This window comes from Erithacus rubecula (assembly GCF_903797595.1).
Source record: "Erithacus rubecula genome assembly, chromosome: 10".
Lineage (NCBI taxonomy): Eukaryota > Metazoa > Chordata > Aves > Passeriformes > Muscicapidae > Erithacus > Erithacus rubecula.
In genome coordinates, this window is record NC_136662.1 from 6,436,615 (window position 1) to 6,455,084 (window position 18,470).

Genomic DNA, 18,470 nt, shown 5'->3' on the forward strand with positions numbered 1-18,470 from the left:
TGCTGTCTATAAAGAGATGTCTTTTTTTTTTTTTTTTTTTTTTTTTTTTTCTTCCTGTTGTCTCCTACAGTTATATCCTGAATGTCTCTCAAATTTCCTTTAGTTTTGTTACCCCTCTAGCACTCTGTGGCCTCCCTAAAGCATGTTCACTGTCCCTGTCTGTAGGAGAGCCTAATTTCATCATGTCTGTCAGTCTGGTAACCAGCAGCATATTGATGCTGAGTGAACTGGATGGTATTTAAATGTAAATCTACTGCATGAACCCTAGGCTTATCATGGCTCATTATTTTGAGGCAAGCACAGTAATTAGCACGGGGTGTACTCTATAATAATTAGGAATGTTTTACACGTCAGATGGTGATGTTGAGTTTTGAGGGCAACCACCTGGACTCAACTCTCACTAGCTAAAACAAATATTTTTGTATTTATTTTTGTTCCAGTGTTTCAAAATGCCTGTGGTAAAATACTTTAACTGTTTAATCACTGAATAATAGATCCATGCAATCAATTGGCTGAGCAGTATGATTATTGGGACGAGTTGCTGATATCCAGAAGTGATACTGTAGCTGAGATACAGTTTGTGTATTGCAGTTTCTCTTGAGTGCAAGGTGAAATTTCAACTATCTTGAAAGCCAGACACATGTTGCTTTCCAGCTCTCTCTCCTCTTTACCTGGCCTGGTATTTGAACCTTCTGAACAACGGAGTTACAGATTTGTGGTATCTGTTCTGTTTTTAACTTGCTTTTCATCATAAAGGTGTAGGGTGACATTCCTAGTGAAGAAAATAATGATGATTGAAAAAACATCCACAAAACACTCCACCAAACAAAACACAACCCAAAAATGTATATCATCTCATTATAATCTTTTTGTGAACTTGTTGGATTAAAGCCGATTTGTTAAAACATCAAACATTTTAGACCCATCTTGGAAGCAGCTGTATTTAATGAAGTAAAATCAGGAAATATCAGAGTATGTACCACGAACCTGTATTCTGTCTGCAGAACTTGGGGGCTTATTTCTGATTTACTGTAAAATGTAGACAGTTTCTGTTCTAACTCACGGCTTGTGTGGATTAGTTTCTGTAGCTGAAGCTTTCCCTAAATTTTTGGTGTTAGCTCATATCCAAACCTAGGAGGAGGAGGGTATTTTCATTTCTAGTGGCAATGTGAAGGCAATCTCATAAGAAGATGTAGAATCTGGGCATTTCTGTCAGTTTTCATAAGAAGTGTATTTGAAAGCTGTGCAGTTTCAAGACTTGTCCTGTTTCCTCCTCAGCTCAATAATTGTTAAACTCAAACTTTCCCTTATGTGCATTTGTCAGACATCTTTGTATTTAGTGTGTGGTTACTGGTTGTTATGAAGTGAAGGCTCTACCGCAGCCATGGAAGTACTGAGCTTGTAAATACCCTTTAGGTGGAGACAGCAGGAAGAGTTAAATATTGTGCTTCTGCTGCCTCTTTTGCAGTTTTTATTCCTAAAATAATGTGGGGGAAATGCAGTACAATGGAAAGTTTAGTTTTTTAAAATTAAATTATGATAGGCTTTTGTTTTTATTCAAAGTTCATTCCCACTACTATGTGTTACCATGTAATTTCTGACACTAATTTTCAAAACATTAGTGATTTTGGGGGGGTGTGAAGGAGGAGCTATATTTTGAACAAAAATCTCTTAAGTTCAAAAAATCGCAAGTGTTGCATTTCAAGGGGATGAAATAATCTATTTTAAACGGGGGAAGAACTTGTGGACACTGTATCTATGGAATAATGTCAGACAAATTTAAATGTGTTAACTGTGTGGTGCCATTACAAATGCTTTTTTTGGCTGAAAAGGATCAGTGATTACTTGTAAAATAAAGAGACATCAGATTATTTCAGCTAGCCCTGGCTGGGCTCTTTGGAATGTGGTCTAAGTTTCTGGCACTTGCACTTAAAGGAGGATGTATGGGAAGAAAAAAAGTAAAGTTCAAACAAAATTATACAAATCTAAGTAAAAGAGAAGGCAAGATGTAAAAATTATTCTGTAGTGGGTGTCACCATGCTACTTCTTGAAAAAATAATTGGTAACCATTATAAATCTGGCAAGTAACAAAGATTACATTAATAGGAAAAAAACAAGGTGATTGGCAAGAAAACCACTTGTATGAGGTAAAAGTCAGGATTGCAATATTTTTTTTTCTTTTTCCCAGAAAGACATGGTTGAAGTCTAAAATTGTCTAGATACTGCTTCCATTTCAACTATAAATGACTTCTATGTTTAACTCTTTAACATACTGTGTCACTTCACCATCTGTAAAGCAAGAGATGTTAGTGTGGTGGTGTCAGCTGTGCCTAAAAGCAAGTCTATCATATTCATCCTGCCATGGTCCTGAATATCACAGACTATTTCTACCATAGGAATTCTTTGACTTGTAGTTTTAGAAGTAAAACTGAGTGTGTTTCTGTACTTGCTAAGCAGAAGTTACAGAATTCATACAGAAGCTGTTGGGTTGGATGTTTTAAATCATCTTACGCCAAAAGCCAGGGAGAAAAAAAAGAACTTAGAGGTAATTAAAAAACAACCCAACAATGCAAACCTCATAACACACCCTTGCTACTGATGTGCATGCTGGAGAAGAGCAGCTGATCTCTCATGGAGGGAATGCACTCCCTCTCCTCTCCCTCCACTGCTGTAAAAGCAGTGCTCCTATTATGTCAAGGTCCATCGCATTTACTGCAACTTTGATATGCTTGACCTAAAAATACTGCTGTGAGTGAATTATTTACAGTGACTGTGAGGAGCAATTTTCTAGAATGTTTCTATGGCCTGTGGGCATTGTACTGAGTACATACGTATGATATTAACAAAAAACATGAAAATGGCCATGAAAACTTTCTACAGTAGATCACAGTTATCTTTGCCAAATTGGGATTGTTCTGTTGCTTTACAGCATAAAGAAACACATATGCAAGCCAACATTTCTTATGGGGTGTGGAATAATGGTTTTGTTTTCCAATGAATATTATTAAATAACTAGTCTGTAGAGGTTGATTTCAAGTTGTATGAAGCACTATATATCTGTGCACTAAGGAGACATTTTTCTATTTCTATATGAAACATGGTGCAACTAAAATTACTGATAAATTCCCATACTAAGCACCATTAAAAAGACAACTGCTGCAGATTCTCTTCTTCAGAAATCAGTAAAATCTTACAGTCCAGGTAGAAATACTTGTTTTGTATTTGTAATGAGAGTAGACTATGTGTGCCTAGGCCAATACTGGCTGAGGTTTCTGCACCCAGGCCTTGTAGGGCATGAATAGCTGTTCTTCCATTAGTAAGTGTACAGAACAAAGTGATGATTGAAATCAGGAGAGATGTGTATTTTGAGGAAAAGTACTGCCTTAAAAAAGGTTGTAACTTTATTTTTTTTCTTGCAGTGGAGTCTGTCCCTCCTCAATGCTAATTATTCAGGCATTATCAGTTAGCAGAGAAAACATATATACAGAAATCACTTATGTTCCAGGACATTAGTTCTTCCGGTGTTGAGAAGTTCCAGATTCTTCTGTTTTGAGAAGTCTGTTAAAAGCACATCTATGTTTTACAAAATAAAAATCTGTTTTTTTAAGTAAAGAACTTAGTTTTGTAGCAAAAACATACTAGCCACAGCTTAATTTGAAATTTTCTCCTTCTACACAAAACATATACCTCTGAGTCTTGCTTTTAATATGATCTTTATCTATGTGCAATATGTAAGTCTGTAGTAATTCAAATTCCCATTTTTGTAGAAATGGGTAAACCCAAAGAAACAAGCTTATCTCTGAACAGTGTTGCTGAGAAATCATTTATCCATAGCAACTCCTCCTTTCAATACTTTTACTCATCTCTCTGACCATGATAGTATTCAGTGAGCAACAGACCATGTGGGTTCTTCTCCAGTCAATATTTGAATGAAAAAAAGAATCTTCCCAAAAACCAATTTAAAATAATGTCCAAATAATTTCAGGATTTATTTTGCTAGTGTGGCTATGTATTTTGAGGAAATGGTGGAGGAGGAGTCTACAAATATTATCTTCACATGTGACAGAGGACTGATCTCTTTCATGATTAAAATACATTTCTACCATTTAATTAGACTAATAACAGTTTAAGAAGTGACTATAGATGCATTGTCCCATGACAGCCTTTACATTTTTATGCTGTTCAGTTCCTACACAGTGAAATGTGGCTAAACCAAGCAAGCTCAGTAGACAAGATAACTTGTGTGACTGATGTGCTGAAGAAACTTTGTAAATAATCAGAACAAAGTACTGTTTCTAAACGGTCCCATAATGAAAAGAATGATATGAGTGATAGAATGATATGCTGTGAATTTTCCTGATTTTTATAAGCAGTTCCTGCTTCAGAGTATTTGAGTTGCTCTGAATCTCAAGGCTGAACTTACCTTGGATGGTTGTGTGAGGTGAGAAGTGTAGGCTGATCCTTCTCTGTGTCTGAACAGGTTAATAAAGGAATAAGGACACAATTGTTGGCTTATTTGCACTTTATTTTCTTATTGCAAAAATCAGAACGTGACATAGGTACTCAGTTTACAGTAACTTTACAATTTAACTGCTTTTCCATTATTATTTCTGGATATAAATTTCTCTGTCATCTTTCAGATCCCTAAAAAGAGCAAATGCAGTAGTATTTGTGTTCTTAAAATCAGTTTCATGTAAAATTAATTAATATTTTTAATGTAACGTTTTTATCCGTAACTCTTAAATCCCATTTGTTCTCAGCTGTATTCGTCATGACAAGTATGGAATAAACTTTTGAATTCTTCAGCAATGCCTAGTTAATGGCAATTAAATATGCTTTTCTCTTATGTCAGAGTCCTTAGGAGCGGATATACAGAGCATCCTTTTTTTCCTGCATACATACTAAATAAGAATTTGCACATTTTCAGTGGCATTGAACCCTTTGAGGATAATACCCCAGAAAAAGGCAGCAGGCTTTCTCTTCTAGTCAGCTAACTTAAACACACTCAAAACCAAGCAAGCACAAAGTGGGATACCCCCAACTATTTTTGACCAAAAACCTGCAGCTTATAAAAAGTGTTTGCTTCTCACTATTGCCTTCAGAGCTGCTGCTCCTCTCAACAGCAACTGTACAATGTGGGGCCACAGTTGCATTCATTGTTCAGTGAGCTTGTCCACATAGTTAAACCCACCGACAGCAATGAATGTTGATTGTGACCTTTTTGTAAAGCTTGGCAGGGTGAGGGAGAAACATCATGTGATGGTTAGGTTGCTATCTTCGGTGTTAAGGCCTGAAAGCATGAAGTAAGGAGGAGGATGGTTAGCTGGAGGGTACAATCAACGGTCGATGGTTTTCACTTTAATTCCAAACTCACCGACAGCGTTGAATGTTCACTGAAGCAACCACTACAACAGAACTCCATTGACTTGACTGCATCCTCAAATGTCTGAAAGTAGGGGGGGAAAATCAAAATTCACACAGTGAATTTAATCATACAGATGATGCAACTTCAATCAGTTTTGTCTTACCAACATCCTTCTCTGCCCATCATCTTTCAGTCTTTTCTGCAAGGAGCTGGCAGTTTCCCAGACTTCTTTCTACAAAAAGAAAATATGTTTCAGTTATTCAGACTTCAAAAATAAAGGTTAGAGATCCAGGCACGAGTGGATTCATGTTGTCTGTTATTTCACAAGGCTGAACTTAACAATAAAATAAAACATGAGATCCCATAAATGAACAGAGCTGGCTAAGGTTTTTACAAATTAGTGTTGCCAATTAGAGATTGCTCAATTTAGCAGAATTTCTTCTATTGACATGATTCAATTTTATTAGAACTTGCTCACAATTGATGAAAAATAAATTTCCTTTAAAGAAGGCTTAATTTTTCAAAAAACATCTCAGAGACAGACCTTTTTTCCTTACAAATTTTCACACATGCAGTACCTGTTCTGATAGTTTTCAGGAGGAAAAAAGGTGAGTGTATATCAAGGCTTGACCTATATTTATTTTCATTTTTTAAAATGTCAGCATGCTGTGCACACATAGGTGATCATCATACAGTAAAGTCCTTATTCTTAAAAATTTCCACAGTAATGCAGCAATTTTCCTAATCTTCTGAGCTTTCCAACTCAACTGTCCTAATCATAATAAAAATAAATAATATTTTCTTAAAAAATTAAGGTTGCAGTTATTGTGTTGTAGAAGGGTTTTAGAGGCTGAATAAGAAGGCAAACCATGATAATCCAGAAATTTTACCTTATTTTCATTTGTGAGAAATGTTCTTATGCAGGTGTTCTTGAAGCTCAGCTTGTCAGAATTCTTTTCTGCTAGGTCGGCTCTTAATAGCGCTGAAATTACGTGACTGATTCATTGACTGGTATGAGTTTGTTTGTTTGTTTACCTTATCCTTTGCTTAAAGATGCCTTCTCTCTCATCCATCTCTTGTTATTTATAAGACTTAATAAATGTTTAGGGTTTTGTCTGTACTTGTGTTAAGGGAACCCTGAGTACATCAGTGTGCTGCCTGAGCCTGTTTTGTAAACAGATATTGGGACAATTTTGTCCTAACTTTCTTTCAGCTAGTTGCTCTGCCTATAGAGGTATTTATTACATGGTTTAACTCAACTGTATTTTCCATCTAATTTAACTAAAAGAAAGTCATTAATATAGCCTACTGGAGAACTAGACAAGAATAGAATTAACTAATTTTCTTCTTTATGGTAGATTAGATGTGTTTTATTTATGAAGGCCACTGTGATTATGAATATAGCTAAATTAAATAATTTTAATTAAATCTGGCAGCCCACCTTTCTTTCCCAATACAGCAGCACAGGATATTTGCTGCCAGTACTTTAGCTTAGATTATTTTTATTTCACCATTTATTTGTACTGGAATTTCAAAGGTTTAATTCCATGGATGTTAGGAGAAGACCTCTGTCCATTGGCATGAGTGATTAAAGAATAAGGCTCTCCAACTCAGCCTGATGTGCATGTGCATCTGTTCAACATTGTTCTAGCCAAATGAATTAACTTTATGGTTTAGGGTTGCTCATGTTTAAGATCTGCCCCATTATTACCCTTTTTTCTGTATGTAATTTCTTTCAGTACTCATTCCTATGCCCTTATTGCCTGCTTCCATCTGTCACTTCATATGTCAGTATGGGGGCTTGCCTGGCTGATATCTCACAATTGGGATGGGGTGAAGGAGGAGGAGCTGTGTAGAGCTAGTGGCTGGTTAGATTGCTTCTTAGAAGGAATTACTTTCACAGGTTGCTTTTATTGTCTCCCCATTCCCCCATCATGGAAAACCTCAGTATTTCCTTGGTCACCTTGCCTCTGAAATGGACTGAAACTTCTAAGCACAAAGGTATTTATGGGTTCCAGCCCTGGTTCCTGATGTGTGAAGGTTATGCAGGGTAAATATGCTTTCATCTTCTTTCATCTGGTTTTCTTTTTTTTTTTTTTTCTTTTTAAATCCCTTACCAGGTTTAGCTAGCTGTTACAAATGCCAGCTTTATTTTAAATTTTATTTCAGATTTGCAGGCTTATGTGAACATTCAGATTGGATGTATTTTTTTTTTTTTTATTTAAGGTTAGTAGGTCATAAATAAACCAAAGCACTTTCCTTGCTTTGAGCAATAGGGTCATGATGTACATGAAATATCGCTTTAAAAAACCTGGAACCTAACATGAATTGACAGAGGAACATGAGGAAGTAGTTCATCGTGTCGCTGCAAAGGCCATAGGGATTTGGGCTGCTAGAGCTGCCTGTCTTAGGAATAGATTAGATATCTTCTCTGATGACCTGTACTTAATTTAAGTGACTGCCTTTGCAAGTCCTTCCAGAGGGCAACTGTGTGAAGTAGAGCATCTCATCTTCAGTCTTCCGTCCTTTTCCTCTTGATGGCCTGACCTAAATTGAAGATATGGTTGTTGTGCTGCACAAATAGACAATTATTTCAATACTATGTGAACTGCATCTTTGGTTCTAATTAATTACCTTTTCCATTTTGACCTTGCTATGTTGAATCAAAAGACCAACATTCCAATTTCATTGTACTGGTTAATACTGGGCAGTTGTTATACAACACACTCATGTTAACAACTGCCTTTTGTAAAAATGAGGCAAAAAGCTCCCTCTCCCTGATTAGAATTGGAGGAGCTGTCAAGTACTACTCTGCCCTGCTTATTGCCCCACCTTTTCCTTTCTTCCTTGTCTCTTGCCCATACAATTGCTAGATGAGATATGAAAGATGCCAGCCAGCCAGAAGTCTGGCTTGCAGGCCACTTCAAACAGCTGCCTTAGAACTGTTACCAATCTTACTGCTGGCACAGCAGGGAGATTGCTTTGGAACAAATACTTAGGTGAAGACACAGAGCTCAGCCTTGGGGCCTCTTGTGGCTTTACGTACTTTTTCTAATGGTGCATTAAAACAGTCTGTCTGGATTGTATACTGGTTAAAATACCATGTTAACAAATTTGTAAGGTAGATACTCCACATAGTTTACAGCATCATTTTTCTTTTGCTGACATAGAATTGTTTGTTAGCGGAAGGTGGAGTTAAAACTTTTTGAAGCCAAATATTTGTTTGTATAAAAGGAAGACAACAGAACACTGTTCATACTGATACTGCAAAGTTATCTCATGGATGCAGTTGTTGGCTACTTCCACCTTCCACTTGCCCTCTCCCACAGTCTGTCAACAGACTTCCAGTTATACACTTGGATACAGGAAGAGATGCAATGTGTGGATGTGTTTTTTTTAATTGCAAAAGTGAATTCTATTGGCAGTGTCTAAAACTGGCAGCAGCACACCTGGGATCAGATTCTTAGCTAGAGTAAACTGACAATTCCATTGATGTCAGTGGCATCTGCGTTGAACCAGCTGACACTGGATGCTCATCTGGAAAAAAGTGAGTTAGAATGATAAGTTATTGGTTCTTATATTTTCAATTTTTTGTGTTGCGTTCATCTTTTTTTTAAACCTTTCTGAAATGACAGATTTTCATGTTGTATTGACATTTTACTTTCAATAAATCAGCAGTAATGCTAAATCTCAGTAAGTATTGACACGATTGTGCTCCCACTGAAAGGAATTAAATCCAGTTGACTGTAGTGATTAGAAATTCAATTTGTTCTTAGATGACTTCGAGTTATATGCTGAAAGTAAAAAAAAATCCGTGCAGCTATCAAGACAAGAAAATGAAAAGTATTTGTTTCTTCTGTGATCTTAAAAGCTGCAAGAACAGAATCAAATACCAATCACCGTAATCTAAGACTCACTGTATTCTACAGACACTAGCTGCAGTTGTTTCTGCAGTGTGTTGGAGTCCAGCAGCAGCTCCTAATTACTGATGCAGTAAATCTAAGGCTAATATTTTTCAAGAAATCCAACCACACGATCACCATGTTTTCATGTTGCCTTAAACCTACGGAAACATCTCTGTTACCCGCTTCTGGGGGGGGGGGAGGAGATGTTTGAGGGAGTATTTCACCATTTACTGGAGTACAGCCATCTCTGGGGAAAAGTAGCAGCTGCATAACATCTTGAAGCACTAATGTATGCCAGCCTGAGACAGGAGAAAAAAGTTGTGATTGCCTTCTTTAAATTCTGCATTCTACAAGGCTGCTTTTTCGTACATTCTTCATAGAATAAGAGGGTGGAAAAACAGAAAACACTTTGAGATGAAATACTGTCCACAAAAGTGGTTTTTAAGCTAAATCAAAACTTGTTTGACACGCATAGTCATCACAGAGTGATCTCAAGTTGACTCAGTCTTATCAGAGTTCTGATGGCCCAGGAACTGTGACATCTCCAAACATGCTGCTTCATGTGCTTGTAGGCTTTGACCAAGGTTTTGAGTAAGTTTTCTGTCAAAAAATTGCCTGTGCTCTTGAAATGAAACTCATCAGCTAATATTACATGTTTACAACACAGACTATGAGGTGGGATACTGATTAGCCAAGCTAATTTAGGAACAGAACAAATGTGAGGAGCAGCAGTGATATTAGTTCAATCAAATATTTGATTGCGCTTCCAAAAATAATTTAATTGCAGAGCTCAAAACTATGCTTTGCCCATTAGAATTTTACCTGATTAGTATTTTATTAAATCTTGATATTAAAGAAGCTTCCAAGCTCAAATTTAATGTGAAAGTACACACAGTAATATTGGCTTTTTGCTTACTGTTTAGATTTATCGCATCTCAATCAATATAAATTGTTACTCTTATTTAACAAACCATAGTTGCATTCCTGTTCTAAAACAGACTTTTATATCTGCACTTTTGAGCCCAACTGCAATTTATTACTTCATGTTGTTAGTCCTGTTTGAAATTGTAAGCACTTTTCCAAGATACAGGATTCAGGCCCTGGCTCTATGAGATTTGCATTTTATTTAAAGCCAAGAAATTGGTACATAAATTCTAATACTGCTTGCAATTTCCCTCTTTTGGATCACAATTCTCCATTCTTTGTTACTGGAGCACATTACTATTTATGGAAGATATGCACATATTTCAGTGTCCATAAATCATATACAAACATCTGTTCTTTAGATCAGTAGATGGAATATGGTAACTGGTTCTTACATTAATGTCCATGAAGTAATGCTCACCTATTGATGTTAAACTTTATTATTTTAGCAAATATTTCAGTAATTTGACTTTTCAGGCAATGTTAGTCAAAACAGTAGAAATTGCAAGCATAGTCTGGCATAGAGTTAGTTCTGTGTGGCCTGTACCTGAAAAATGCCAAGCAAAAGTTGTAAGATAGAGGGTAAATATTCATAGCAACAGGATCAACCTGGCTAGAACACAAAAGGTTATGTTAGTAATTCTCTCTGCACTCATTGCTGTCTTTGAAGAGAATTTCTTTCCCTCCCCCTTCCTATGAAAGCTTTAAACAGACATCCTTTTCTTATTTTATGAATCTGGACTGTGCGTAGTGCTCTGCGTATTTGTCTTATTAATATGATCTATTTCCCACGTGATTCTGCAGGCAATGTTCTAAGGCAGTAACTGTGAAGCTGTGCTCTGAAAACATACTGTGTGTGTGGAAACCAGAGCTGTGTACGAGGCAAAATGTAAGAGGTGGGAAAGACAACGTTGTAGAATAGGATGAGCACAGGATGGAAAGGCAGAGGATAAGAGTCTTCATTTTCTGTCTTCAATCTCAGTGCTAAGAATTTTGGATAAAGTGTTTCACTTGTAAAGAAAAGAACTTTCAGCATCTATCCTGTTTAGCATTTATGTCGCCTTTATTTGGTTGTCATATGTACTGTGGATACATTGGTTGTTTGTAAACATCTCCTTTTGTGTTTGTATCCTTTTTCAGGAACAGAGACTCAATACTTGGAGACTAGTGACATAAATGTCAGCATAGTTAAATTTTCATGGGAGGAATATATGTATAAAAATGGAGAGCAAAAAGAGCCTATATTTTAAAAAGTTGAGTCCTGCTGTAGTCAGCCATAAGACACAAGACTATAGTTCTTTTTCTGCAGAAACTGAACTTGCTTTTAAGCTGCCACCTAATCTTCTTGGTATAAAAATTCCCAAACTGCTTCAGAATGACTTCAGAACCTCCTTTTAGAATTTCTGAAGTACTTCAGTACTGTTTGCATGTTTTCTTATATGTTATTCACAGTGAATATGTGAAATAGACACATTTAGAAAAACATGCTTGTGGATTTTCAAACCTTTTGTTTAATTTTTGCTTCTGATTTTAAAATAATTTTCTGGAATATTCTATAAAAGATGCTGTGAGTGTAGGTTTGCTTAAGAGATCCTACACGTGTCCATCTTGCTGCCAGAGCAGAGTGCAATAGCAGCAATTGGCTTGAATATCCCATCCCCCTCTTCATTCTGTGTTGCCATAGGAATGGTCTGCGAGAATTACCAAATTCAAATAATTATGGTCCTGCTGCACAAAGTTTCTTTTGATCAAGAGCAAGTCATTTGAACCCTGATGTTTAGTGGGTAATACTTACAGCCTCATAAAAGTGTAGTGATGGCTGATATCTCATAGTGCTTTGAACATGTGAAGTGCTATATAAACAATATAGGGCTATTGCACACAGCTCAAGCTATTAGCTTTTGAGGCACAGTGCCCCAGGCACTTGGAGGGGAAGTCACATCTTCACTGGAAAAGAGGCACCTTTTTGAGTTCTGTCTGCTTCCAGATTAGGTATCAGGAGCTCTCAAGGTAGCATAGAGTTATGAAAGTATTTTTTCAGATACTGTGTCTACTACCCTGCACTGGATTGTAACAATTAGAACTGTGATTCTGAAAATGTGAGGATGGCAAATCATTGCCTGGTTGCATTATTTCCTTTGCTATTTTGGCATTTCTGCATTTCTTTTCCTTTGTGAAATTTCTGTATGTAAATCTATTTTTTATTAACATCCTCAGTATTTTTCATGTGCAATTTGAAACAGATGAGAAATTATGCTTCATCTTTGTTCCCAAAAATATCACCACACTTTACAGAACCTAGACCACAAATGCAATTTGAGAATGTGTTGAAAACTCCATGAGTGTCTGTACATCGATGTTGGCAAAGTCTTGTTTTTAAGGTAGCAATACAAGTTAAGAAAATAGGCCAGGGGTATTTTCTACACAGCTGATGTAACTGCCTGTTAGAGCTGAAGGTACTGCTCAGATGGGAACAGTTTTCCTAGGATTGATGGAATTGCCTCATTTGCTTTGTTTTGACTCTGACGTTTGTGACATTTTGCACACTCTGATGAACAAGGGCTTCTGGTTAGGACCCACAAGATGGGCCTATCCTTGCAATCACTACAACATCAAGTCTGGGGCACTAGAAAGGCTCATGAGTATCTTCAGGGAGGAGAGGAAGTTGCTTGAAGTCTTTTTATGCCAGTCGTTGTTCCAGTTTAAAAATAAAGCAGTTCTTGGTCCAGAGTTAGCAAAACATTCTTTTTGCTTTTTTGGTGTAACTTCTTTTCACCAGTAGAAACTATTCTAAAGGATTGAATTTTTCTGCTTGGTTGCTGTGTGGCTTTTTTAATGTCTCAAGTTAAGCTCTTAGGCATGATAAATGATGTAAACAAGTTTTGGATTTTTGTTACTGTTATCGAGGAGCAGCCATTCAAAACAAATATGCCATTGACTCAACTCTAAAAAGCTCTGAACACAGAATAAGCTCAGACTTTGAAGGACTGGGCACACAGTTTAAATATTTAGCATAGCAAAACCCATTACAGTACAATTACTTGTACAGCATCCAATGATTTACAGCACAAATGTGAAACATAATCCCATGTAGTCAGGGAGCAAATGCCTAGTTAGTTTACTATTTTCTGGTGACTCTTTTTTATCACGACCAACACACACAAACACAAAATACCTTTTCCTGCTCTGGTGGAGGTTTTTTTTAAAAGTAATACATATTTTTCTTAAGAAAAATAGCCCACAATAAATAGATAGAAATTACCAGAATTGTTCTAAAGGCCTTATGTTTATAATTGCAAAACGGCATGGCCTTTAATGATATGTAATCTGCCTGTGTTTTTGTGGCTTTTTCAACATCCTCCTCCTTGTCCTTGTTGAGCTCAGCTACCCTTTGAAAAGCTTTGTGCTCCAGTGACCACTTTAAACTTTCTATTGATAAAATAAAGCTGCACTCCTAATTTGTTTTTCCAACAGAAGGTGTGAGTTGAAAGTGGTCATTGGTCCAAAAACATATCATGAAGGCAAGGTTGATTTTAGTGGGAAGGGGGAGTGATGTCTGGTTTCCTTTTCTCTGTCCTTCAATCCTCCCCTCCCAGAGTCCCAAGTAAACTGCAGTTCCTACACCTTTCCCTGAAGTCCCCCTTTTCCAACCTCACAGCAGGAAGGTTTTCGCTTTTTGCTGCCGTTTGCTGCAGCAAGGAAAGGTAGGCCAGGAAATTGTATTTGACTCCTCAACTCAAATTCGTTTGTGAATCCAAATTCTGTGGTTTAAAACTGTAGGAAGACTGAGATGGCAACGAAGTAAATGAGTGAAAGGGATGAGGGAAAGCATGTACAGCCAAGTAAGTTAATTTATTAAGCCATTCTTTTTGCTTCATGTGCACTTATATGTGGCTTAAAAATACATGCAAGTGCATATGCAGGCAATTTAATGTGAAAAAAGAAAGTGAAATATCTCTGTTTTGGAAATTTAAACAGATTAGTATACCTGTAGCACCCAGAAGCCTCAAACATTACCAAGATGCATTTTTCCACCACAGGGTCTTGCTTTTCTGCAGTACCCAACACATTGAAATGCAAACCCTGTAATGAATTAGTAGGTTTAGGAGTAAGTGGATGGCATTTTGCGCAGTCAGGACTTTCTGTAAATGTCTCAAGAGATCCCCTATCACCATCCCAGTTACCACTTCTAATCACAAATAATAATCTGAACAATCATAGGTGCTATTGGCTATTCTGAGGAGCTTTGTTTCTGCATCAATACCTCCCTGGATTTACAAACCAATCTTGTGTCAGTACCTGCCTCTTTTCTTGCTAAAGGTTATTAGGTAGCTTGAGGCTCACAGATTACATTTTCTGTGCTGTTCAAAGGTGTTCTATTTGTGTATTTAGAAATATCTGGGTGAAATTCCATTTGAAGGGAAGTTCCATCCTGTAAGCCCTATGGTAACTCTATATTCTGAACACCTTAAGCAGAGACATTGTGCTGGCTCTTAGCAGATAGGGTGAATTTCATTCTTACTGAATATGACCCAGGTGCTAAAAAGCTATAGCTGAAAGTGCTGGGTTAAAAGCCCAAGTCAGCTAGGTGCATAAATATTACATGGCTATATCTTTAATGGGTTCCTGTCATAGACTTGCTTTTGTTTAAAGATTTCCATAACCCTGCTGATTTATTGCATCTTTTCTAGGAGTATGCTGTTAGCAGGAAACTCAGTTGAAGCACTTTCAATCACGTTGGAGGATCATTATACTTTCACTTGAATAACTAATTAGTTGCAAGAAATTAACCACTGCTGTTTAGCACAAAAACACTTTCAAGAAGGGCTTTAATTTTTGTTGTGGAAAATGACCTCAGGCACATGAGGAGGTGGGCAGAAAGGAGAAATAATGATCATGCTGTCTTTTAATATAACTTTTGTTTTCAATTCCACCTGATAACTAGCAGGCAGCATATCTGTCTGAATAGGGCACTGCACTTAGACTTTGGATAAATGTGTTCTGATCTTTCTGATCCCATGGATCTGACAGCTGACCTCAACCTATTGATTGGGACTGGTTTAAGGTTCCAAAAGCTGTCACTAAAGGCCTGGGAGATGAAGTACAAGACTGAGGAAAAATAAATTAGTGAATGGGATGGAAGGAAGGATAGGATATGGCCAAAGAAAGGATATAAGCAGTCTCATGTTTCTGAAACTTAATTTTCTTGTTGTGAAATATAGATTTTTTTTTTTTTTTCTTGGCACATGAGGGTCCCGTCTTGAGCTCAGTATTATTGTCACATGGTGTGCACAGCACTGCTAATCTAATGTCAAACAGGTGAGGAAGGAGAACAAACAGCCGCAGTGCTTAGTGATTCACCATATTTCTGAGGTAAAATCTGGGAGGAGCTTGAAGACAAATGATTTCTGAGATCTAGATTCTAGAATGAATATAAAATTCATTTAACAAGCCAATGAAAGTAGCAGATCCTAGACAGTTTTTGTCTAGAACTGCAATTTTGCCTGTTATGGGAGAAATATATATATAAAATAGATTTTCATTTATAAAATAAAATGACAATAGAATGTGCATACAAATCAGTTACCTCGTTTCAGTCTCCTCCTCTATCTAGGAGGAGAATTCCTCAGGTATTAGATAAAAATGAGACGTATTGGCCAGTAAGGTGAGGACAAGGGGGAGGAGGGGGGAGTTTATTGGGTTTTTTTGCTCTCCTTTTCCTTTTCTCTAAGCACACTTGCAAAATTAGAAAGTTGTCTTTGATATGTGTATCTGAGATGTGATATGAAAATGCTGGGAATTATTCAGTGCAAAAAGGGAGTGGGCTGCTCATGACAAACTCCACCTGAATAAGAAATATAAAGGTTCCTGTAATGCTTTTAGCACTTTTACTGTCTCCTCTGTTTTTTGCCTTCTTTCCAATCCTTAAGCACCTGCTTTGGGTACCTGAATGTCAGGATTAGAATGTCATTCAGCTCTTTATGATTATATTGGATTACCTGCATAATGTGCCTTCTGCAAATACTTACATAAATGCAGTACATTCTGATGTTTATGGGTTTTATTTTTTTATATTTTTATTTTTTGCTAAATTTGCAACATTTTGGTAGATGAGAATGCAGGAGACAGAGGTTTGCTGGTGTACATATCAGGAGATCTAACTTTTTGCTTTTTAAAGAATTTCGTATTAGGCTTTTAAAAACCATATATTGCCTTGAAATTGCATCAGAGAATTTTAAAAGGATGGAGGGATTAAAAAATTCTCTATCCTTGACCCTCAGGGGAATTGCTTCTGAAAATCCCAGTGCTCTTCTATGCATCATTGAAGATTGAAATCTGAGTGTAAGAATATCACCAAAATCTTGGTGATTAATTCCTTGGAGTTGTCTTCAGGAGAACACTGTGCAATAGCCCAAGATACTTTAGTTCTGGATGTGGTGAGAGTGTGGTGCCAACACAAGCTGTGGGTTCTTTTCCCTATGGGTTATTCACTCAAGTGGGACTTTATGATCCCTGTGGGTGCCTTCCAACCCAGAATATTCAGAGATGTAAAAACTCATTCTTCGTATTAATTGCAGTTGAATAACAAAGAACTGAATATAAACCCATTAAGAGACATCCAAGTCAGATGTTAATGACAGATGTCTCAATTCCCCTTTTCCCTCTATGAACATGTTTTCTGCTTTGCTCTCATTGCCTCATTTTGCTTTGCTTGCTCTTTCATTTTGATCTGTAACTGTTCAGAGAGTATAAAATGTCTTCAAATAACAGGTGCTGACTTTGAGGATAGTTTCAAGTTTTGGTTAAGACTTCTGCCTGTGGTTCAGATCAGGTGCATTTTAATTCTTAGATCTAAATCTTGAAATTCCTTCCCACTTGGATACTCTTATTTATGCCACATGAAATACTGACTTACTAATTCTTCACTCATCACATGTCCTTGTGTCATGGAAAATATATGTTCCTTCTTAGTATAACCAAAAGGAGTGGAAAATATGGAGTCTAAAAAACCTGCATAACTAGGCAGAAGAGAATGTAAGACTCTTCTTTAAAGAAAGAAACCTTTGAAATGCAATAAAACACGTAGGCAACTATGCCTCCCTTGCATTTACACTTTAGTTATTGGATCATATCACAAAACCAGAGCTGATAGTGAATGAATGAACCTCAGAATAGCCCTCGACCTCTTTACTGAGAAACTGCCTTAACAGAATATATTGCGACCCTGAGGGAGAGAAATATTACTTTAAGTGGATTATAGGAAAAAGCATGTAACTATGTTCCATTTTTTCCATCTCGGAGACTCCTATGTATTACTTGTGTGTAAATGTAGCTAATTTTCTATTTTCAGTAGCTGTGGTCACATGCAGTTGAAAAGACGAAGTGAGAAAGTGGGTTGGGTTCCTAATGTATTTGAGAATCTTTGCTTTTATTGGGCCTCTGCCGAGTAAACCAAATGTGTAGGGATTAGCTCCTTGAAGCACATTACAGGTGATTTCAGGCAAATGGAAAGAAAGTTACACTGTGGGAACTGGAGACACTATGCTTGCTTGTCTGGTGTAGTCCAGAAAGACTTTTCTTTCCCCCCTCCTTTTTCTCTGCTATTTCCTCCTCTGCTGAGGATATAAACCAACCTTATTTGTCTTCCTTTCTGGTTTACCAACGTGTATGTCTGTAAACGTCCTCAGGCTGCCAAGTAAATATGTTTCTGCAAAATTTTGCGGAGCACAAGCATTCAAAGGATGTATATGTCATCAGTTAATGAATTTAGATGTTCAGCACCAAACATGGCTGCTCTTCTCAAATAATCAGCAGTTCTCCATACAGAGTTGGTGGTGGTCGATTGAAGTTTCTAGTGTCCAAAACTCCTTAATTGCAATGAATGAGTATAAATCCACTGTAGTTACAAATAATCATTGGAATTTTGCAGTTCCTGAGTTGAATTAGGAATAGTTCCACTGGTCAAAACAAATCTGTTCTTTTCAGATTATACCATGTCTCATGAAAATGAACAATTATGAGTCTTGGTTGCATTATGGCTTCTTTGTATCTAATACTTTCATATATTATAGATACTTGGCAGAGTTGCATAGTCAGAATCTGAATGATGAACAGAGTCTGCATTCTCTTGGCTTTGGTATTCTGCCCAAGATTTTTACCTCACAATCTTTATTGGGAGGAAAAAAAAAAAAGAATAGGTCCTAAGACCGAAAACTACTTTATGTCTTATTCTTTCTTGTGCTGTCTTGAGCCTTTGTATAGCACACTAGTATCAA

The 18,470-nt window shown here is 36.9% G+C and overlaps 1 long non-coding RNA gene across 4 annotated transcripts in view; it reads right to left on the reverse strand.

Annotated features, from left to right (window-relative positions):
- Nucleotides 1-4,515: 4,515 nt before the first annotated feature.
- The window catches only part of LOC306805654, a 59,440-nt gene continuing 45,485 nt past the window's right edge, over nt 4,516-18,470 (reverse strand). The window contains exons 4-6 of one of the 4 annotated variants that reach the window (XR_013775256.1): nt 8,000-8,902; nt 6,256-7,912; nt 4,516-5,597 (exon numbers count right to left, since the gene is read on the reverse strand). This is a non-coding gene — a long non-coding RNA (uncharacterized lncRNA). Of the gene's footprint in view, nt 5,598-6,255; nt 8,903-18,470 lie in introns of all 4 variants that reach the window. The other 3 variants (XR_013775257.1, XR_013775255.1, XR_013775258.1) reach the window with 3 other exon arrangements.